A 22,973-nucleotide genomic window follows, 5' to 3' on the forward strand; every position below is an offset into this window, starting at 1 on the left:
ACTTTTGAACCTTTCCTTTGTTTGCAATTAACCTTTATAAGTCTTCAGCTGATTTAGGAGCATTTGAATTAAAGCTTTAAGGATGTTGCTGTTTAACAGGAACTTTGTGCTTGTAGCTAAGCCTTAAAGAGTTTTGCAATAATAACCTTTTGAAGTATAATTTTAGAATATTGCTTGTAGTAAGTATCTTTGGAACTGTAGCTTTAGAATATATCAAAAGCAAACATGCTTATCTCAACACCTTAACATTGAAAGGCAGCTTGAGAAAGGAAGGTGAACATCAACTCTATCAAGGACTGATAGTTTCGACCAAGGGAAGCTGGACATCACTGTTATGAGATTTACAGTCCTTGCAATTAAAAGGTGGACCCACATCTGGAATCTGGACCTCACCAGCTGGGAGACTTCTTTCAGAAGCCAGACCCCACCATCTGGGGATACTCCTTTCTGGGATGCATCCTGAGAAAAACTAAATCACAATAGTGTATAGAATTGTCATGTAAAAATTGGGAACAGAAACTGCTGAGAAAGCTTATGAGTACCCCTATAAATACCTGTAAGCCCCAACTATCGGTGTGCAGTTGGAGGGAAAATTTCCCCCACTGTACCCAGCCTGGATTGCCCATACTTTACCATATTAATTAATAAATTGATTGCTGCTTGAGTATTGGCCTAGTCAAGCTTCTCATTTATAACAATATTTGCATAAAAAATCTATACATTTTTAGTAGCCAAGAAAATTAATGTTCTTTGGTTCTACGTAACACAATTCCCTTCCTTAATTAAAGTATATTGGCTATTAATTTCTGCCTCTTTATGTTAATTAGTAATGTTTCCAGTAATTTTGTCATCTTTTTTTATCATCTTTTCCTCAGAGAGGGTCAAGGGAGAGCCCATTGGTGTCCATGGAGACATTTCTGGAGCTCATTTGGGGGACATTTGGGTCTGGGCAGGGAATTCAGAGAGAACTGGAGGGTCTGGAGGACACCTGGGGGAGCTGGGTGGGCACTTGGAGGGGCACTCAGGAATTCTGAAGGACAGTTCGGGGTCCAGGGGAGCACCTGGGGGTCCAGGAGGGCTCTTGGAGGTCAGGGAGGGGAATTTGGGGCCCTTCGGGGTCCGGGCGGGCCCTTGGAGGGCTCGAACGGGGCTCTCTGGGGCGCGGGGGGTGATGGGAGCTGTAGGCGCGGGTATAATACGGTTAAACGGGGCCGCAGAGCACCACGGGAGTTGTAGGCGCAGCTCCAATGGCTTTTGGTGATGGCGGGGCATGACGGGAGATGAAGTCCCGGCTCGAAGAGCGCTGTACGTGCGCCGCGGAGCATGATGGGAGCTGTAGTCCCGGAAGTGGCTGGACCGCGGCGTTTGGGGGTTCAGGAAGGCACTTGGGGAACACTTCAGGGCCCGAGCCGCGAATTGAGGTCCTCGGGGGGAACGTAAATGGTTCGGTAATACCTGGGGGACGCTTGGGGAGCTCCAACCGGGCTCTGTAGGGCGCGGGGCACGGCACGAGTTTTAGGTGCGGGACTGTGCTCTGAGGGGCTCCGGGGCCGCGGGGGATGAGAGGAGATGAATTCCCACAAGTGGCTGTACCGGGCATCTGTGGGGTTGGGAGCACTCAGGGGATCCGGGGACGTTTTTGGGTGGTCCCGAATGGGCGCTGAGGGGCACTGAGGGATCCTGGAGGGTCTGGGGGACACTTAAGGACAGATGGGGGGCGGATGCTGGGGTGCGTTCTGTGGAGCGCGGGGCATGACGGGCGTTGTAGTCCCAGCTCCAATGGGGCCCTACCGGGCCGCAGGGCACGATGGGAGTTGTAGGCAAAAATAAAAGATGGCGCTGACACCAGGCACTGCTCCCAAGACCCCAATCCCTGCGCTGATTGGCTGCTGGCTGTGATTGGCAGGACCATCGGCAAATGGGAGACAGTGGAGGCGGGAACAGCCCATTCAACTCCTCCAGTCCCTCCCAGCACAGCCCAGTTCATCCCCAGTACAGACCAGTACGACCCCAGTGCCTCTCCAGTCCCTTCCAATTCACCTGAGTTCATTCCTAGTCCCTTCCAGTTCCTCCCACTGTCATCCACAGTATGCCCCAAGGCCTTCCAGTCTTCTACACTGTGTCCCCAGTGTTCCCAGTTTGTCCCAGTATCCCCCAATGTCACTCCCAGGATGTCCCAGTGTCTCCCACAGCGTTCCAGTGTTCCCCAGTATGTCCCAGTCCTCCCCAGTGTTTCCAAGCACAGTTTAATGTCTCACGGTTGCCGTGGCAGCCAAACCCAGCAGTGGGGTCAGGGCAGTGTCCATGGCCACAGCCCCTTGCAGTGGCCCAGTGCAGCTTGGGCTGATGATCCACCCTCACAGCTGGCCCAGGGCAGCCTGCAGTGGTTTTGGTGGCACCTTGGGCTGGCACACACCTGAGGAGTGTGTCTGTGTTCAGTGGGGAAACTCAGGAGTTTTTGATTGCTTCAAAAAAGACAAAAAGGGAAAACCCCTCTTAGGCTGAGTGCAGCCAGCTCTGCAAGCCCAGCAGGTCCCAGGTGAGTGAGGAAAGACAGGATGGGGCTGGGGAGTGTGGAGCAAGGTTGTCCACACTGGGTCAGAGCTCAAGGCACAGCTTCTCTGAGCAGGCCAAAGCTCCTGAGGAGAGACCCTGGGTCAATATCAATCACAGAATGCTGCAATCACCTCTGATCTAAAGAGAAATGTAATAAAATAAAGCCTTTAAAATAGGTATGTGTATGTCTTACAAGCTCTTTGAAATATTTCTCCATAATTGGACTTGGAAAACTTTAATGACACTCTCAGGGATTTGGTGTTGTTTACATCAGACTCGGTCCCTGAGAGAGTTTTCAAAGAACTTTTCAAGAAGTCAGGGTTAAATTGAAACTCTGAACTTTCTTAAAGTTTTAATGGGTCCCACTGAGGGACACGACTGAGAAAGTGTCCCCAGGTTCCAGGTAGAGCAGAGAACTGCAGGCAGTGGTGACAGCTGGGGACAAACAAGGCAAAGGTGTCTCTGGTGCTGAGCACACCTGGATGTGTTTCAGGAATGCAAAGGGCCAAGGCCTGAGCCCCAGCCCCTGGCCAGGCAGATCCTGTCCCTCCCTCATTGCTCAGGGCTCTTCCCGGGATGGGCTCTGGGATGTGGGGATGTGCAATGCCAAGGGCAGCACCATGGGGCGGCCCCTGCCAGGCTGCTGAGCAGGGACAAGGAGGCAATGAGGCCCCAGGGCTGCAAGGGTCACTTGTCCCCTCCTTGTGGCCTCAGGCCCAGGGCCAGCAGCCATGGCCAAAGTGCTGCCCAAGTTGGCTCTGTCAGGGCCTTGCAGCTGCTGCCCATCCCTGTGCCCTGTGCAGCCCAGGCTGTCCTACGGTGTCCCTGCCCTGCGCCTCTGTCCCTGCAGGCTGTCGTCATCCCCCGGCTGCCCCACCTGGCTGGCCCCTTCCTTTGCTGACAGCTCTGCCTCCTGCCTGCCTCTGCCTGCCCACACAAAGCCTTGGGCTGACCCAGACCCATTCTGGGGGACGTGTTGCACCACAGCCCTGCCCTGGGAGAGAAATTCCTTTCTCCTTGCGTCCAGTCTGGACCTCCCCAGGTGACTCTCTGTGGCATGATTTTTTTCTCAGGCTTTTCATCCAATGAAGAAGAGCTCTACCATTTCTGAAACCACTCTTCAAGCCCTCTCAGGCTACTCCTGTTCTGTCATCAGTCTTCACACCACTGAGCCCTGGGCCATCAGTCTCTCTGGGTCATGTGCTTGAGGCCTCCCAATCCCATCTTGGAAGATTTTTGTGTCCTTTCAAGGTCTTTTCAGATTAAAACATTGTGGTCATAATCCAAGAAAAATTGAAATATTTTTATAGGCCTGTAGTGGCAGAGAAAGGGACATAGCCTTTAAAATGCTCAAGGATATGTTTAGATTTGAGATAAGAAATAAACATTTTGTGATAAGGTTGAGAATTTGTAAACAGGTCATCCATAGACATGAATACCCCATTCCAAAATGTGTTCAAGGTCAGGATCTTTGACCATCTGTTCCAGTGGTAGTTGTGCCTTCCCACAGAAACGGGGCTGCAGTAGATGATATTTTAATGCCATTCCAATTTGAAAAACAGAAGATAAAAAACAAATTCATGAAAGTTCTGACACCTCCTCATGAAAGACTCACCAAGGGGGTCAATGGCAGAGCTTTCCAGCATGACCTGGCCAGTTGAGCATGGGGGGTTCTGCATTGAGTCTGAGATTCATGACGGAAATCCACAAGGGGCATTTGGGGAATGTGCAACATTTCCCATGTGATGCCTAAGAAAGGCCCACAGGAAGGGAAAGGGTGGCACCATGGTGCTTTGTGAAAGAACAAACATGAATCAGCAGGGAAAAGGGGATGAAAGAGCTGGTCATGAGCAAACGTGCCTCCCTGGCTATGCCCTACAGCTGATCCCCACAGCCTGTGGCATTTTCCTAAACCCCCATTGCCAGGAACTGTCTGGAACAAGGGAGCTCTCTCTGCTCTGGGTACCAAGGGATGTCCAAGTGCCAGATACTGGAGTGGGGACCACAAATCATCAGGTCCTGTGTCCTTTGGGGGCCCAGGCACTGGTGAAACTGGTGTGTGTGTGCACACAGCACTGGTGTGGGGGGCTGGTGTAACCACCAGGGAACACCAAACCAGAGCAACCAGTGAGCAGCAGAGGCCTGAGAGATGCTGTGTGAGATCCACTCCTGCAGGGATCCACATGGTCTGGGTATCTCTGCAGCTCTGCCTCTCCTCCTGCCATGGCGGAGCACACAAACAGCCCATCCCTGTGTCCCTTCTCCACTGACTGTGCTTTGGCCTTGCCTGGAAACTACCCGAGGTCTCTCCCAGGAGGAGTCCCTGTGCGTTTCCCTCCCCCACGCCTCTGCCCTTCCTGATCCAGCAGTGGTGGGGCAGGGAGAGGGCTGGCTCTGACAGGGCTGTTGTGGTTTAGGAATGGTGCTCTCCAATTTCCTACTCCCACTACAAAGACCACGTGTCTCCCCAGATTGATATTCCCACCATTGTCCCCACACCACAGGGGCTTTGCCTGCCTGGCCCTGCTTGATCTCAGACACGTTTCACAGTCAGGGATAACCTGGAGATGGTGTCCATGGTTAAACCTACCCCTTGATCATGAGCCCATCTGGAGGTTGCATCTCTGCCCTGATGACCTGAGGTGTCCAGAAATAACTCACCCTTGTGTGGCCAGTCCAGACCCAGCTGAGACACTTTAATCCTGGCAGCCCCATCCTCCTCTCTGTTGTTTCGATGCTCTTCAGTGCCTGACTCTTGGGCACGTGAGCATCCATAGGAGGGACTTTCAGAGCCAACTTCTCCCCTGGGCAACGATGTCTTGCCCCGGTCCAGCAGCCCAGATGGGTTTCCCTCTGCACTGCCAATTGTCCCTTTTCCATCATTCCAGCCACCCACAGAGCATTTCCCACCATCCCTGAGTCAGTGCAGAGGTGCAGCGCTGGCCATTTCTCTCCCTCAGAGCTGTGGGTATGGTCCCAGTGCTGCAGTGACTGCAGGAAAGAGGACCCCACAATAGGTCATTTGTTGGTCAAATACAGACAGAAAGAGTGAGAAACTGTCTGTGACTTGGGTTTTGGCCTCGCAGCCCCTGCCGTGGTTTGCAGGGAGCTGCAGTGTGGCACAGCCCTGGCTGTGCCCTGCAGTGCTGGCCTGGGAGAAGGTGTCGGTGCCAGCTGGCCCAGGGAGCTGCAGCATGTGGGGAACGAATCCCTCCTGGCCTCCTGCCCCCGGGTGACACTGCAGGGCCTCATGGAGCCAAGGGGCCATTGTAGCACTTCAGGGCCCCATGGAATTAAGGGGACTGTTTGGACATTGCAGGGCCTTGTGGGACTGAGGCCATTGTGACACTTCAGAACCAAAGGGCCACTGTGAAACTACGGGGCCTTGTGGAACTGATACTGAAATTGTCCAAATAGATACTTTCTAACACAGTTTGGGTATTAGAAAGCAGCCATTCTTTATGCAGTGCTGGTCACTTGGGGGATCATTCATCCATGTGAGTGCCCCAAACATCAAGTAAGCAGAGGTCTTATCACACACAGTGATTACATATTCACAAGCTGTTCCTCTGTGGTGGCCTGTAGGTCTCACAGTATAAATAATTCCAACTTTATAACTGAAATATGTGATTGATTTTGTAATTACCTTACTTATGTAATGAGGATTAACCTCATGGGCTTTCTTATCTATATAAGGAAGTGAGCTGGCTGTTGGTGCATGAACACGGAGTGTCAAGTCACCTGTCTCCGAAACTGAAACCATTGGTGACCCCGATGTGATCACGACAGCTTCCACCAATAGCACAGGGAACAGGCGGGGCAGCCAAGAGGAGCTGCCCACAGCTTTGAACTGTGAAAAGTGGCGTCCAGTGCTGCGGGGCAACCAGGAGGAGTTGCCTTTGCAGGCTTTACAGCCTTTGAGCTGCAAAGAATGGTGTAGAGAGCTGTGATCAGTCTGGATCCCCCCCCTTTTTCCCCCTCTTATTCTTTTTCTTTTTGTAAGTGGAAGACACCACCAGCATGGGAGCAGGGGCTTTGACAACAGAGGACCTCCTCCTGCAGGTATGGACTCCTATTTTAAAGAAAATATTTGAAAAATATGATGAACGGACTTTATTAGTCCTAATAACATGACGTGAGAGCCACGGACTGGATGTGTTGGAAGGGGCTGCCCTAGATTTAAAAAGTTGGGAGTGGGCTGGCTGATATATCCTCGCAACTGCCTTTACAGGAGACGACTCTGCCATTAATGCTGTTAAATATTGGAGACTTGTAATGGACATGATAAAATAGCTGCAGAGCAAGCGGGTGGTTAGGACAGCAGAGGCATCGCAGCTGGTGAACGGCGAAAGCAGGGCAGGAGGGAGAGGGGGAGGTGGCAAGGAGAGCAGATGCTGTGCTGGGTGAGTGAGGCAAGAGGATGAATGCAGAAAACACAGGGTGCTGGGAGGCCACTGGGCAGCTGTGGACCCTCCCCAGGCGAGGGTGACCTGCCTGAGGAGCACCCTTACGCCCCCTGGGACCAGGCTGCTGCCCCAGCAGGGGTATTTGCCCAGTGGGATGTCGCCCAGTTGCCCGGTGCCATGCCATGCCCCAGGCGGGAGCGTGTTGTCAGCAGAGTGCGCCATCCCTGGGGCCGGCAGCAGAGATGCCCCAAGCAGCCGTGCTGTGTTGAATGGGCACCATGCAGCCCCTCTGTGCCCTGCCATGGGTGCTGAGCCCCCTGCAATGCCTGGCTGCTTTGCTGCTCCGTGCTCTGCTGCTCCTTGTTCTGCTGGCTGGCAGAAACCTCCACAACCACCCAAGACCAGTGCGTGTTGTCAACCAAGCATGGTGCTGCCAATCCAGAGGGTAGAGAGACGCTGTGCTGCAGACTCGCACTGAACAGGCGCTCTGCTGCTCCCCCATGCCCTGCTGCACCAGCTGGGACCCCAGAAGTGATGCTTGGGAGTGGCAGGGAGGCGCTTTGCCACTGCGGCCACTGCAAGGCACCCAGCCATCCCTGCTGTGAGATGCCTTGCCCCTGTGGTAGGATGCCTGGCTGTGGATCAGGGCTTGCTGCCACTCCGCCAAGCCCTGCCACACTGGCTGAGATCACAGAAGCAGTGCCCAGCCCCTGTGAGATTCCAGCCCCTCTGTTATATGCTGCAATGGTTGAAACCCCTGTAGCTGTCTCTGCCTGTGGCAGAGCCACCTCTGCATGCTTTGCTGGGCCTGAAAACACCCCTACAGCCATGCCTAGCCATGGTGAGACCATGCCTGGCCATGGTGGGATGGTACCCTTGTCTTTGTAAAAAAATCCTGAGGGTCAAACAGCTACCATTAGATCTTACATCACGGCAGCACCACTGAACCTGTGGGGAAGGAATATTTTATCTGCTTGGGGAGTCAGGGTGGGGATGAATTTTTAATGGCAACCACTGTCCTAAAGACTGTGAAACATCCCACGCCAGCCTTAAAATGGCTTAACACTCAGCCTGTCTGGGTGCCACAGTGGCCCCTTGAGAAACAGAAGCTACATGCCCTTAAGAATTTGGTGCAGGAACAACTGGCTCAAGGGCACATAGAATCATCCATAAGCCCTTGGAACACCCCTGTGTTTGTTATAAAAAAGAAGTCTGGGAAATGGAGGCTGCTCGACATTTTAAGAAAGATCAATGCAGTCATGGAGAGCACAGGAGCCTTACAGGCAGATATGCCATCTCCCACAATGTTTCCTGCCAATTGGGATATCCTAATTGTGTATCTAAAAGATTGCTTCTCTACCACTCCATTGCATCCAAATGGTATCCCAAAGTCTTCCTTCACTGTGCCATCCATTAATAACACTGCACCAGTGGAGTGTCATCAATGCAAAGTTCTTCCTCAAGGTTTAAAAAACAGCCCGATAATTTGCCAATGGTATGTTGCTCACGTTCTTTCATCAATAAGGGAACAATTCCCAGAGCCATACTGTTACCATTTTATGGATGATATTTTAATAGCGATTCCAACTAAAGAAGATCTTTCACTCATTTGGCCAAGCCTGATGCAAGCAGTAAAAGCATTTGGGCTGCAAGTGGCACCAGAAAAGATACAGCAGCAACCACCTTGGAAGTACCTTGGACTCCAAAGTGTGATTCATACAGCCCCAGACAATTCAATTTTCAACAAAAATTAGAAACGTAAATGATGCTCAAAACTTTTGGGTACCATAAACTGGCTCAGACCCTATATCAGATTGACCACTCTGCAATTAGCACCCTTGTTCAACCTTCTAAAGGGTGATCCTAATTTGACATCTCCCTGGACACTGACCCCAGAGGCAAAAGATCCTCTTCAAATAGCAGAGCAGCTCTCACAGACAGGTTCACCAAGTGTGCCTGGGAGTGTGTATCACTGTGTTTATTTTCAATGTTAATTTCCATACTACCACTGTCATTGGACAATGGGATACTCAGTGGTCTGACCCCTTTGCATGTTTTACAGTGGGTGTTCTTGCCCCATCAACCACAAAAGACAGCCCCTACCATCTACAAATGAATTGTCTGGTTAATTATTAAATGACCTCAAAGATGTTTGGAATTGAATGCAAAAGATCCATCTAAAATCATTTTCCCTGTAAAGCAGGAAGAATTTGAATGGTGCTGTGCCAACAGAACATCTCTACAACGTGCTTTACAAAATTTCAAGGGACAAATTGGCTACCATTTACTACTGCTGCAAATGAGTAAGACCACTGAGCTATCCCTAAAACCCCTGAGCAGTCGAACACCCTTAAAAGGAATTGCTGTATTCACTGATGAGTCTGGGAAAATGGTAAAGTCCATTGTGACATGGAAGGAAGGCAAATATTGGAAGGACATGAGATTGGGTCACCTCAGTTAGTAGAGCTATGTGCTGTAGCTATGGCTTTTCAGTGTTTTCTCCACACTCCTTTGAATGTAGTTACTGACTCTGCACCTGTTGCAGATAGAACACAAAAATTGGACTGAGCTCTATTAAAGGAAGTTAACAACGCACAATTATTTGGCTTGCTAAAAACCTTGTGGCACGCCATTCTGGCCAGAACTTGCCCTTATTACATCCTTCATATTAGAAGTCATACACATCTCCCAGGTTTCATTACAGAGGGCAATGCACAAGCAGATCACCTGGCTGGCCCTGCCTGGACAGCACCACAGCCAGATATGCTGGCTCAGGCAAAGGCATCACATGCCTTCTTTCACCAAGGCAATCAGGCCCTACGGGGACATTTTCTGCTTTCCAGCACAGAGGCTTGCAACGTAGTAAACACACGTGCTGATCGCCAGGGCCACACTGCTCCATTACAGATGGGGGTTAATCTCCGTGGATTAAAAGCATTACAAATCTGGCAAACTGATGTCACATATATTCAAGAATTTGGAAAATTAAAATATGTGCATGGAGATCAATTGATACTTTTTCTTCTGCCATATGGGCATCAGTACATTCAGGGCAGAAAGGTCGGGATGCAATTGCACATCGGCAATTAGCCTTTGCTGCTTTGGGTATCCCTCGTGATATAAAAACAGATAATGGACCTGCATAGACATCACAAAAAACTAGACCATTTTTACAGCTCTGGGGTGTGGCACACCAAACTGGAATTCCCTGACAAGCAAATGGACAGGCCATTGTAGAAAGGGCACATGGCACTCTAAAATGCATGTTAGAAAAACAAAAGGGGGGAATGTTTGGCAAAACCCCACAGAGCAAAGTGACAAAGACCGTTTACACATTACATCATTTGAAAGTTTTGAAGCAATCTCAAAACCCAATAATCTTCAATCATTTCCTGTCACTGCAATCATCTGGTGATGCTCAATCACCCAAATCTAAAGTAATGATAAAAGACATTATGACAAACAAGTGGGAAGGTCCATGGGACCTCATTACACGGGGATGTGTGTATGAGTGTGTCTCCACAGAAACGGGACATGGTGGATACCAGCTAGATGTGTCCACCCTGATCTATGTCCGGCTCAGGATCAGAGACAACATCATCCCGATGAAGCTCCAGCAGATGCTGGGGAGCTAAATAACTCATGCAACTGATACAGGACTTTTGAGATGAAAAGTTCATTTAAGGACTTCATCTATTTAGGGACATGCAGATTATATATATATTTAAGGATAGCAAATTGACGATTTTATATATTTGAGGAACATAAGACAAAAATCTGAAACTGGACAAGTCATTTTCTGAGTTATTTGAATTTTCCCACAGTTCTGAAAGTTAAAATATTTCCTGTTTGTAGAGTTATCAGTTTGTAACTTCTCAGTAATAAGCCTGTGGCATACCAATTAGAAAGCCTGAAATGCTGGTGATCCTGCCTGATAGCTTCCGGGAATGAATGAATCATCTTCAATGATAAGTGGAATGCATCACTGGCTGAGAGAGGTCAGGCTGGTTGAGTTTGGGACAATCATATGTGTCATCTTTCTACGATGTCATTCTATCTGCAAAGGGTCCTTGAAGAAGGATGACAGCGAACACTTTGTATTTCTAATAAAACTTAAAGGGGGAACTGTGACAGCTATAGCTGGTCTACAGCTGCACAAACAATTTGGTCTTGACAGACACTCACTCGACCAGCTAGCTCATTAGCTCATTGAAGTAAACAAGTCCATAAGAATGAAAGTGATTGGCTGAATTCAGGCTCAAACAAGGGGACCCCAGCCAATTCCTTTGAGCCAGGGATGCAACCAGTGGGCTCGGCGGAGTTGAAACCTTTGTCGTCACTTCTGCATGAGTGGGAAATTTGAATCCCCTACAAAAGGGGCTGCCCTTCAATAAACATTGGCTGTTGCTGCATGGAGTGTCAAGTTGCCTGTCTGTCCCAAAACTGTGATAGACACAGGCTTTTCCAGCCCTGCCTAGAAGAGGGTTGGGATGCACCTCCTCCACACCACACCCCTGTCATGGTGGCACAGCTGGGATTTCCTGCAGTGGCTGTGGCACATCTTGGAACACCTGAGCTGCTCCTTGTAGCTGAAACGCTTTGACCACTTTGTCATAGGCAACAAGAGGGTTCCTGTGAAGTTTGTCCTTCAGCTTCTCCCAGGTATGTGAATGGTTGAACCATTTAATCTCTTCCAGCCTCTGGTGCAGGATCCAGCTGCCCACAAAGAGGCCATGCAAGCTCAGGGTCATTGGCAATTTTGGCTCTGGAAACACTCCCTACTTGGCATATTTATTTTTAATTTAATTTTACATAACAAAATATGTAGGTTAATTCCAGCTATCAATATTGTTGCTGTTCCTGTTTGTTCCTTATCTTGCCGCTGTTCGCAGTAAACTGTTCTTAGCTCAGCCCAGGATCTTTGCCTTTTCTGCTCTCCATGGGTGGTGGGAAAGGGAACGAGCGGTTTTAGCAAGAGCACAGAATTGGGGAATCCCATTCCTAAACCCAGTCTGTGGAAATCGAGCATCCCAGCTGGTCCCAGCCCTGGTGGCCATGGCAACAGCCTTGGGAGCAGGTCCCTGGCTGGGGCTGTGGGAACCTCTTCCCTCTGGTGCCCAGGGACAGGACTGGAGGGAACGGCTGCAGCTGAGTCGGGGCAGGCTCAGGTTGGATCTCAGGAAAAGGTTTTTCCCCAGAGGCTGCTGGGGCAGTGCCCAGGCTCCCCAGGGAAGGCTCCCAGCTCCAGGGCTCTCTGAGCTCCAGCAGCGTTTGGCCAGCGCTGCCAGGCCCAGGCTGGCATTGTTGGGGTGTCCTGTGCAGGGCCAGCAGTTGGACTCCAGGATCCTGATGGGTCCCTCCCAGCTCAGCCAATTCTGTGGATCTGGGGGAACAGGGGCCTGGTGATGGTTGCCATGAAAACTGACCATAGCAACAGGGGGCTGGTGATGGTTGCCCACTAAGGATCAGATTTGTCACAGGGGTTCCATGGGGACTTTCCAAGAGTCTCCAGGCTGTTCAAGAGCTGGAATGTCACGGGCAGAGACAGGGGCTCCATGGACACCTCCCAGGGGTTTCTGGGGTTGGTAAAGAGCCTTGTGGTCAGAGGCAGTCACAGCCATTCCATGGTGACATCCCAGGGGACCTTGGGCTGCAAAGGCACCGATCTGTCACAGACACTCACGGGGGCTCCACGGTGACATGCCAGGAGTCCCCAGGCTGCCAAAGAGCCGGGATGTCCCAGACACTCCCAGGGGTTCCTGTCATGGGCACAGTGGGAGCTTCAGGCAAAAGCTTTATTTCTTTATTACAGAAACTCCTGCTGGGTTATGAGATGGAGAAATGATACTGAATATCTACCATGGATCCTTAGACCCCTGCGAAACCCCTAGACTTCCAAAATTCCTTTTAATACAGGAGACTTGGAGTGGCTGGATCCAATCCCAGCCCCAGACTTTGTCAAAGGTGCAAAAGATTGGACAGGTAGAATTGAACCTTAATGCAATTTGTCCTACAGAATTAACAATGGAATACCAGATAAATTTATATAAATACAGCTCTGATTGAATCAGATCATGATTAGACATAATGGTTTATTTACACAAGAGAGTAAAATTTTAAAAAAGAGTTATTTACTCCATAGTATAGCAGCTATAACAATTATTAGAATCTGTGATCTAGGAAGCAATTTTGAAGTCAACAAGGCCTTCCTGGAGTTGTTGGAGCCCATGGCAGGCAGAGCCTCCTGCTCCAGCAGGAACTGCTTTCCTGTGCCAGGAGCAGGGCAGGTCCCGCTGCAGGAAAAGCCCCAGGCCAGCCCCAGCACAGGGAAGGGCTCGGGCACAAGGGCAGAGTGCCGTGCTGGCAGCTGTGCCAGGCAGAGCCTGAGGCACCAAAGGCACCTTGGCAGCAGCAGCTGCTTGCAGGGCATGGCCAGAAGCCTCCCTTGGCAGCCTGGCCTGGTGGCCAGCACTGCAGAGCTGCTGCCTCAGGGCTCGTTTCTGCCCGGGCTCTGAAAAGCCACTTCTGCTGCAGGAGCCTGCCTGGGAAGCCATAGGCCCCAGCACCTTGGGGACAAGATATGAATGAGAAAACTCTTCATGCCAGCAGAGACAAGGCAGGGGCAGAGGAAAGGGCAGAGCCAGGCCCAGGGGACAGGGCTGCCATGGTGATGGCTGTGAGGTCACTGCCCCTGCAGCAGCCTGGCTGCCCTCAGCAGACGTTCTGGCCAGAAGCGTTGTGAGGGCACCCAGCACATCAGAGAACCCACACAACAGGAATTCTGTCCTTGGGGATGAGAGGGTTTCACTGTGTCAGGTTGCACAAAGCTCATGCTCTTGGAGCATTCCTGGGATGGGGAATCTACTTCTCTGGAAAAACAGTTGCCATTTTGTGCAATTCTCATCATTATAAAATATTTCCTCTTTCTAACAAATGTAAATCCGCCCTCATTCAGTTAAGAGATATTGAGCCTTGTTCTGTCACTGCAAGATTTGGGACAAAACAACCTTGACCATTATTTTTCCATTTTCACATACTTTGGAGAGGACCCAAAAGTCTCCCAAGATGGGGTTTGGAGGCCTCATTACATAACCAGCAGGTAGAAGCACAGGGCTCTGTGATCAGTGGTGTGGAGACAGGACAGAACAGGAATAGCCTGGGAGGAATTGAAGGGTGGTTCAGAGAGGCTGGAGCTTTTTTTCATAGAGGATATAGGCATGAGAAACCAACAATGGCACCAAGGGCATCTGGGGAGGCCCAGACTGGCCACCAGGAGAAAGGAATTTCCCTGCCAGGGCAGGGCTGTGGTGCAACACATCCCCACAAGGAGCCTGGGTCAGGCCAAGGCTTTGTGTGGGCAGGCAGAGGCAGGCAGGAGGCAGAGCTGTCAGCAAAGGCAGGGGCCAGCCAGGTGGGGCAGCCGGGGGATGACGACAGCCTGCAGGGACAGCAGCACAGGTTTGCTCAGCATGAGAGACACCTTTCCCTTGCTTGTCCCCACCTGTCATCACTGCCTCCAGTGTTCCGCTCTACCTGGAACGTGGGGACACTTTCTAAGACCTGTCCTTCAATAGGACACATTAACCCTTGAAGAAAACTTCTGTGTTTCAATCTCACTTTGAGTTGTTGAGAGGTTTTTGAGCACACTCTGAGGGACTGAGTCTGATGCAAAGAGCACCAAAGCCCCAGAGGGTCATTGAAGTCCTTGTGCTGTGTCTGTGCTGCTGAGCTGGGCTGGGCTCCTGGCCCAGAGGCAGCTCCTGGCAAGGGCAGCGCTGCAGAGAGACAGCTCTGGCCAGGAGCAGCTCCTGTGCACAGCCCAGCAGGGCTGGGGCACTGCCAGGGCAGCTCAGGGACAGCAGCAGGGCACAGACAGAGCTGACAGGGGCTCAGCACTGGCAGGGGCTGGGGGATGTCCCAGAGGGGGCTGTGTCACAGCGGCACCTCTGTGGCTGTGCCCTAGAGGCACAGAGCAGCTGTGATGTCAGAAAGGGGCTGTGTGACTGCACAGAGTGGGCTGTGTGAGGTCCGAGATTGGGCTATGACATCACAGAGTTTGTTGTGTGAGGTCATTGGGCAGGTACATCATCATAGAGGAGATGGTGTGACATCACAGAGCAGGCTGTGACATCATGACATCACTGTAGGACATCGTAGAGCAGGCGGTAAGGTCACAGTGTGTGCTGTGACACTACAGAGTGGCAGTATGGTATCACAGAGAGGGTTTTGTGACATCACTGAGGGGGTTGTGACATCACTGAGGGGTTGTGACATCACACAGCTGTCTGCAATATCATAGCGTAGGGTGTGAGGCCATGGTCGCCTCTGCCATCATGGAGGGTGTCTCTTTGACATCAGAGAGTGGGTTGTGACATCACTGGGTGACTGAGTAACATCATAGACCCAGATGTGACATCACAGAACAGACTGTGACATCACTGGTGACTTTGTGACATCACTGAACCTTCTGTGACATTGCAGTGCACCTGTATGATATCACAGAGTGACACAACAGTACTGGCCCTGTGATATCATGAAGGGGCTTTGTGACATTACATAGCAGGCTGTGACATCACAGAGCAGTAGTGTGTGTCATCACTGAGTTGCCTGTGACATCATAGAGTAGGCTCTGTGACATCATAGGTTATGACATCATAGAATGGATTCTGCCATCACAGGGTATCTGTGTGACATCACAGAGGGGATGTGACATCACAGAATGACTGTGTGACATCCCAGGGTAGGATGTGTAATATCACAAGATTAACTGTGACATCATAATGAGGGTTGTGTCATCACAAAGGGGCTGTGTGTCATCACAAGGGGCCGTGTGACATCACGGGGCTGTGTGAGGTCACTGGGGAGGTCACTCTGCCCCAGCCCCCCTCACAGTTCCCCCAGAGCAGTCCAACCCTGCTCGTGCACAGCGGGGTCCCCTGTCCCCCCGGGTCCCCCCGCCCCCAGCGCCACAGCCTCCCCCAGAGGATGTTCCACGAGATCGACCCCAGAGCCTGACACAGGGATGGGGGGCTGGGGGGTGGGACAGGGGGATAGGGACCCCCTAGCAGCGTTCCTGTGTCTCCCAGGGCCAGAGCCTTGGCCAGGGCTCCTTCACCCTGTTATGAACGAGGGCTTGAGAGTGCTGAAAAAATCCCTGCAAGGGATCAGCAACAACCAGATTTAATATTAAGGGACAGCACCACAAAGTTCCTTGTCAAGAGTCACTCTGCTCCTGACTGGACATTTCAGGCACACCAAAGAAACAAAGCAACAACAAAACCCAAACCAAATCCAGGCAAATAAAGCAGAAATGAACCAAGAACTGTCCCTGTGTAGGTGTGTGTGTGACACAAGGACAGTGAGGGCAAGGATAAAAGGAATATGATCTAAAAGCTGAACAGAGCTCAAGCTTAACAGGACTTAATTTATACTTTAGCCTTAACTTCTACCTTAAACTTCACAATTTAGCAAAAGAACAACACTTAACAGTCTTTAACCTCATTTGTAACCTATGCCTCAATAATTTAACAGTGGAATAACAATTAACAATAGTTATCTTGCTAATAAATTAAACCTAACAAATTAGCAAAAGAACAACTCTTAGAAGCATTTACCTTAGCTTAGACCTCGTGACTTAACTTTACTTCCAGGCCTGACTGACTCAGCTATCCAAGGCACTCCAACCCCTCCAAGAGCAGCATTTCTGCCACATCTCCCCAGCACAGGCACTCCTGTGTGCACACAGACACAAAGAGTCAGTGCAAGGCACCTGTGAGAAATTCCCCTGAGGGAGGGAAATGCTCCCTGTGGATGCTTTGGCATCTCCCCAGCGGGTGAAGGGTTGAGCCTGGAGGAGTGGGGGGATCGGCCCAGGCTCTGTCCTTGTTCAGGATCCCCGAGTGCAGCAAACGGGAGAGTTCCCGGCTGGGAGAGGCCCCACTCAGAGGGAGTCGCTGGCCCAGGAGAGCTCCAAGGGGCTCCTTTTGCAGCGCTGTTTGTAGGGCCCCAAGAGAGGGGCTGCAGTCACAGCAATGGTTCATCCTGGCCACACTTGGCATCAACAGCTTTCTTTGGCACTGTGAGAACAGGGATGTTGTGCACTGAGGGAACAAAACCAGTTCCCAGGGCTGCTCCTACAGCAACCAGGTGCTGGTTGGGCACAGCAGTGCCTGGAGCAGACAGTGTTTGTGCTGAGCTGCAGAGGAGCTGAGCCCAGGGGCTGTTGGCCAAGGCCGAGGCCCAAGGAGCATTTCTGAGCTGGCAGGGCGGCCTGAGAAGGGGAGGGGGGAATGCAGCAGCACCGGGCCCATGGAACCAAGGGACCATGGTGACACTGTGGGGCCCTGTGAGACCAAGGGGCCATGGTGACACTGTGGGGCCCTGTGAGACCAAGGGGCCATGGTGACACTGTGGGGCCACATGGAAAATTGCGGAATAATTGTGACTTTGCAAGGCCTCATAGAACCATGGACAGACCATTAAGACTCTTCACAGCCTCGTGGAACCAGGGGGCCATTGTGACATTGAGGGGACTTATGGGATCATGGAGACCATGGTGACACTATGAGGCCCCGTGGAATAAGCAAAGCTTTGTGACGCTGTGAGACCATTGTGACACTGCGGATCCCCACAGAACCAAGAGGGCCACTGTGATACTGTGGGGCCTTGTGAAACACTAGCCTTTGTGACACTGCAGGGCTGCATGCAACCAAAGGTCCACTGTGACATTGTGAGGCCTTGTGCCATCAGTGGTCCATTGTGACACTGTGGAGCCAAAGGAGACCATTGTGACGCTGCAGGGCTGTATGGAACCAAAGCTCCAGGGTGACACAGAGGGGCTTCCTGTCATCAATGCTCCATTGTTACATTGTGGAGGCAAAGGCGACCATTGTGACACTGCAAACCCCCAGGGTCCAAAGGTCCATTGTGACACATCAGGGCTCATGGAACAGAGAAGCCACATGACATTGCAGGGCCTGTGGATCCAAGGAGACCATTGTGACACTGCAAGGTCCCATGGAATCATTTGGATCATTGTGACACAGTGGGGCCTTCTGGAAACTAGGGTCCATTCTGACATTGTGTGACCTCATTGAACCAAGGGGCCATTGTGACTCTGCTGAACCCCATGGAATTAAGGCATCATTATGACACTGCGGGGCCCCATGGATTAAAGGCACCATTGTGACACTGCAAGGCCTCGTGTAACCAAGGAGTCATTGTGACAAAATGGGGCCCCATAGAACCAAGGGGACACAGAACAGCACTGGCTGGTTTGGCCTCCTGTAGACTGCCTGACTGGTCCAACTGACCTTGGTATGTCACATCTTATCTGCTGCTGAAACACTGGTGCTCTGTGTGGTAAAGAACTCTCCTTCTCCTCCAGGAACATACGGCCACAATTGGGATTTCACCTCCAAATTTCCTTATATTTAGGGATTGTTCCTATAAGAATATTGCCAGGTCAAGTCTGGCTGGCAATGGTTTCATGAGGGTCACCTCTCACCTGTCCCCAAAACACTGGGAGAGGCTCTGTGCTTTACCATAGCATGGGTTCCTGCTGGGTAATTAATAATTAGCATTGACAACTCCATTATTCCAGAAGGCTGATCAATCACTTTAGTATACTATACTACACCATTAAGAAAAACCCATCACCCTTGCAGGCTGTCCAATTCAGCTTTGACCAGATAGGTCAATTGAATTTGTTAAAATATTACCATCAAGTGCCCTCCCCCAACACAACTAAAACCAAACACCTACAAACTAGAACCCATATAAAATAACCCTACAACTAAAATTAAACACAAAAAACCACAAAAACCAACCATAAAACCAGTCCTAACACAACCCAAGCACAACTCCCACCAGAAGTTACCAGCAGGTCAGGTGTTAATCCTTTCAATACTTCAATCCTCCCTCGAGTAAAAAAAAAACAAAAACCAAAACAAAATACAAGCATATAAAAAAACAACATGAAACCATCAAAGTCAGTAAAGAAGAATTTAAATCCCCCCAAAAAAAAAGGAAAAAAAAAAAACCCAGAAAAAATACCTTAATCTTAAAAAAAAATAATCTTATAAACTATGGAGAAAAATCTCTTTTTCTTTATAACACATAAAACTATAAAAAAATAAATTAATATCAAACAAAAACCTGCATATTCAAATAAACAAATGTTAAAATAACTGTAATTTCATCAAAAGTTTAAACAGAAAAAAAAGTAGTCCAGTACCCCCAAGAGAAGATCTCTATTCCCACACATAGAAGTAATTTTAAAAGTAAGTAATAAAAACTTTTACCTTTAAGGAACTCATCTTTAAAACAGTACTCCATACGTCAACATGGCCCATCAACAAGCTGTAAAAAAACCTTGTAGCAATAAAACCAACTTCACAATAACAAAGTTCCCCAGACAACTGTTATCCATGACAAAATTAAGAGCCACAAAAAATCTAGTTTTTCCTCTTGTAAACCAAATCACCAAACCTTAACAAGAAAAATTTCTCTCCCTAAGAAAACTAAAAAAGACTATTCTAGAAAGAATAAACTAACTAGAAATTTTAAGTTTAGTTTTTAAACAGTCAGTAAAAAAAAAGGTCTAAAGCAAAAACGTGTTCTAAAGAGTTTATTTGAATTCTTACTACATTTTTCCTTTATTTACTTATAATAAAATTTTCTTTATATCCACTTAAAATTTGAAACCTTCTTTACCTTTCTCCTAATCCAATTTCACAAAAAAAACCCCCATAAATAATTAACCGACAATAAAACCCACCACACTCATCAATACATTAACTAAGAAATCTCAAAATTAGAAAATCTTACATTAACAAACCCAAACAACTATAATATGATAATAAACCTTTTACTAAAGTTTCTCTGATTTTATAAAGTGCGCAGTAAAAGCTATTTTATTAATTTGAGCTCCTGAGAATCTCTTGTCAGTATTTCTCCAGTGAGTCCAACTCACGGTACACAAACAATTGTAATTCCTTTTAAAGTCTCACTGAGAGAGGTGTTTGGAGGATGGGAGTCAGGACTTGTCTGTCCTGCTTGGCACAGCCCAGGCAGGGCTTTCCCAGCCACATTCCACTCTCCATTTCCCAGCTGGAGCCACTGCTGCCTCTGAGTTCTGCTGGCCCAGCCCCAGGGACGCTCTCCTTGTCTGCCCATTCCCCCACGGTCTCTGGGCAGGGATGGCCTCAGTGGGGGCTGCTGACATCCTCAGCAACTTGGAGGCTGCTGCTGGATTTCACTGCTCCAGAGGCTTGTTCAGCCTTCAGCCTTTCAGTGCAGGAATTCAGTGTCCCAGGGCTCATTAACATTCAGAACGCCTTAACAAGCCAAGCCTCTGGGACTAATTTGATTTTAGATTTCAAATAATTTCTGGCTAATTACACAGGTTTCAGAAGCCAATTCAAACTCAATATATTCTATTTTAAAAAACAGTGAAAAAACATTTTTTCAGGTCCTGTTTAGGTTTTTTTTCCTCTTAATAAACTGATATATGCATTCTTCTCCCTGGCTCTGCCCTGCCCCTGATCCCCACAGCCTGTCCTGTTTCCTTCATCCCTCCTTTGCCAGGCACTTTCTGGGACAAGGGAGCTCTGCTCTGCCTATGGAGGGAGGTCCAAGTGCAGCCACTGGAATGGGAACCACAACTCATCAGGTTTGTGTCCTTTGAGGGACCAGGAACTGGTGAGACTCAGAGGCACAGAAAGGTTTCTCTTCATGGCCAGCAGAAAAAATGTGAACATGATAAAATTGAATAAATTTAATAAACATGAAAACCCTTCCCTGAGCTCCTTGTGACAGCAACATCTGACATGTCCACCATCCACAAGGTATTGCCATACGGGAAGGATTTTAGACAAAGACATAGGAAGAGGGGATATAAAAGATAAAACAAAACTAAGATGCTGACTAAGAAGGTATTTAAAGTTTTGAAAAATTGGGCAACTCCCTGATGCTCAAAGCATGAAGCCAGTCAAGGGAGACACATTGGAATGACCAGAGAACAGCTGCAGGAAGAAATCTGGGAGCAAGGGGAAGGGCATAGATCCAGCTGCTCTAAATGAAGAGATGTCCTTAGACACGGGCATTTAACCAGAAGAGCTGGAAACACCTAAAGGAAGAGGGTCGTGAAATACTAGACTGAATGTTGGTGGCAAAGGTAGAGGGGAAGATCTGTATTGTTTTCTCCTGCCATCAGTAGAAGAATCCATGAGATCCAGGAAACTCCTGTTCCTGATGGGAAAACTATGCCATTTCTTCTAAGTACTCAAGTAATCCAGATAAAAAATATTTTCTGGTATATTATGAAGGTAACAGGTATTAAAACGTGTGCCCCTTTCCAGGCAGACATCAGCTGTGTGCCCATGAACAGGCAGTGCCACTTGTGCCCTGAGGTGCCCAGCTGGGATTGGATCTCTCCGAGAGCACCTGAGGGAGAGCAGAGCACCTTGCAAGCTGCAGGTCCCTGCCAGCCCTGCAGGGCTCCTGTCCCATCAACATCTGCTCTGCTGCCAATCACAGCTGGGATAGCACCGCCCCTGCTGTGTGATTGACAGCTCTGCCAGGGCTGGGGGCGGGGCTCTGTCCCACCACAAACCAAGGCCTGACCCGGCCCTGGCCCCACACGGGCATTCCGAGCATCCCGAGGTGTCTCGGGACATCGATCTCATGCAGACTCTGAACCATGGGGATAGTTGTGACACTGTAGGGTCTTGAGGAACCATCGTATCATTGTGATGCTTTGTGGTCTTGTGAAATGCAGGGGCCATTGTGACACTGCAGAGCACCATGGATCCAAGGGACCATTGTGACACTCTGGAGCCTCGTGGAACCAAGGACATCACTGTGCCTCTGTTGGGCCCCATGGTCCCAAAGGGCCAGTGTGAAGCAGCAGTGTGGGAATTAGCCCGGCTGTAAATCAGAGTCAGCCAGATTTTACCCCAAAAGAACCTGCATGAGGTTCAAGCCCTGGGAATAATTTATATGAGGTTCTAGCCCTGGGAATCATTTCTTTAACTTAGGATGAGCTTGGGAGTTCTCCCATAAGTCTTTAGCCTTGTTATGCTAAGTTGTCCAAGTTCTGCTTCCCTACTGGTTACTTGTTTCCCCTATATGCGTATTGTTCTAGTTCTCTAGCCCCAAGTGTATATGTTGTTGCTTCCCCTTTATCTCAGGTCTTTGGATCCTGCCCTTCATACTGTGCTCAACTTCTCCATGTTTTTTGTTTTTCACCCCGTTATTGAAGTTTTTTTTGGGCAACTCCATTGAACCCGCTCCTTTTCATTTTCGCCAACTTCACTCTTAACTCAGGGAACCAGAGAGGTTTGTCGCAGCCACCCTCACTGTGACATCTGGCCCCTGAGCAGGGACCCTGACATTCAGTTACGTCAGCTGAGGTTAGCTGAGAGATAGACCAGTGCTCCCCGGGATTGTGGATTGTGCCGGGCCCAGTGGATTTCCCATCACTTCGAGGGACCTGAGCCAGCATTGGTGGGGAGGATGATGGTTTCCTCCTGTGGAGGATTGCAGGTGGGTTTGGGAACATGTAGGACATTTATTATCCATTTTGCCATCCTGTTTTTAAAATACAGCACCACATCACATAATTGATTTGGGGCGTTCCGGTGGCTGTTCCCCCCAAGGCGGAGAAGGGAGAAAAATAGGTGGTCAGTTGTCCAAAGTAGAAAGGAGCTTATATGGACACTTTAAGTTAATTCTCACTGATCATGACAAAATATTTTCAAAGAAGAAATTAGAATCAATTGTCATTAATCAATGATCATTAAAAATTTTCCAGACACTTATGCTGACGAAATCCATACCACTGAATTTTGTGACTCTGTGGGATTTCAATTGTGCAACCTTTCAATCAAAAGGGACCCCATTGCACCCTGCATGCTCCCCTTCTTCTACACCATCCTTGAGACCCTTCACCAGCAAGCTGTGTGTTGAAAACTTGATCCATCAGTCACTCCTAACCCGGGACCTCCCCTG

General features: G+C 49.4%; 1 long non-coding RNA gene across 2 annotated transcripts in view; it reads left to right on the forward strand.

The window, feature by feature from the left end:
- Positions 1 to 1,341: 1,341 nt before the first annotated feature.
- LOC135287650 (uncharacterized) overlaps positions 1,342 to 22,973 on the forward strand; it is a 134,613-nt gene continuing 112,981 nt past the window's right edge. For both annotated transcript variants that reach the window (XR_010351210.1, XR_010351209.1), the window contains exon 1: positions 1,342 to 1,448. This is a non-coding gene — a long non-coding RNA (uncharacterized LOC135287650). The remainder of the gene's footprint in view (positions 1,449 to 22,973) is intronic.

Source organism: Passer domesticus, chromosome 30, assembly GCF_036417665.1.
Source record: "Passer domesticus isolate bPasDom1 chromosome 30, bPasDom1.hap1, whole genome shotgun sequence".
Taxonomy (NCBI): Eukaryota; Metazoa; Chordata; class Aves; order Passeriformes; family Passeridae; genus Passer; species Passer domesticus.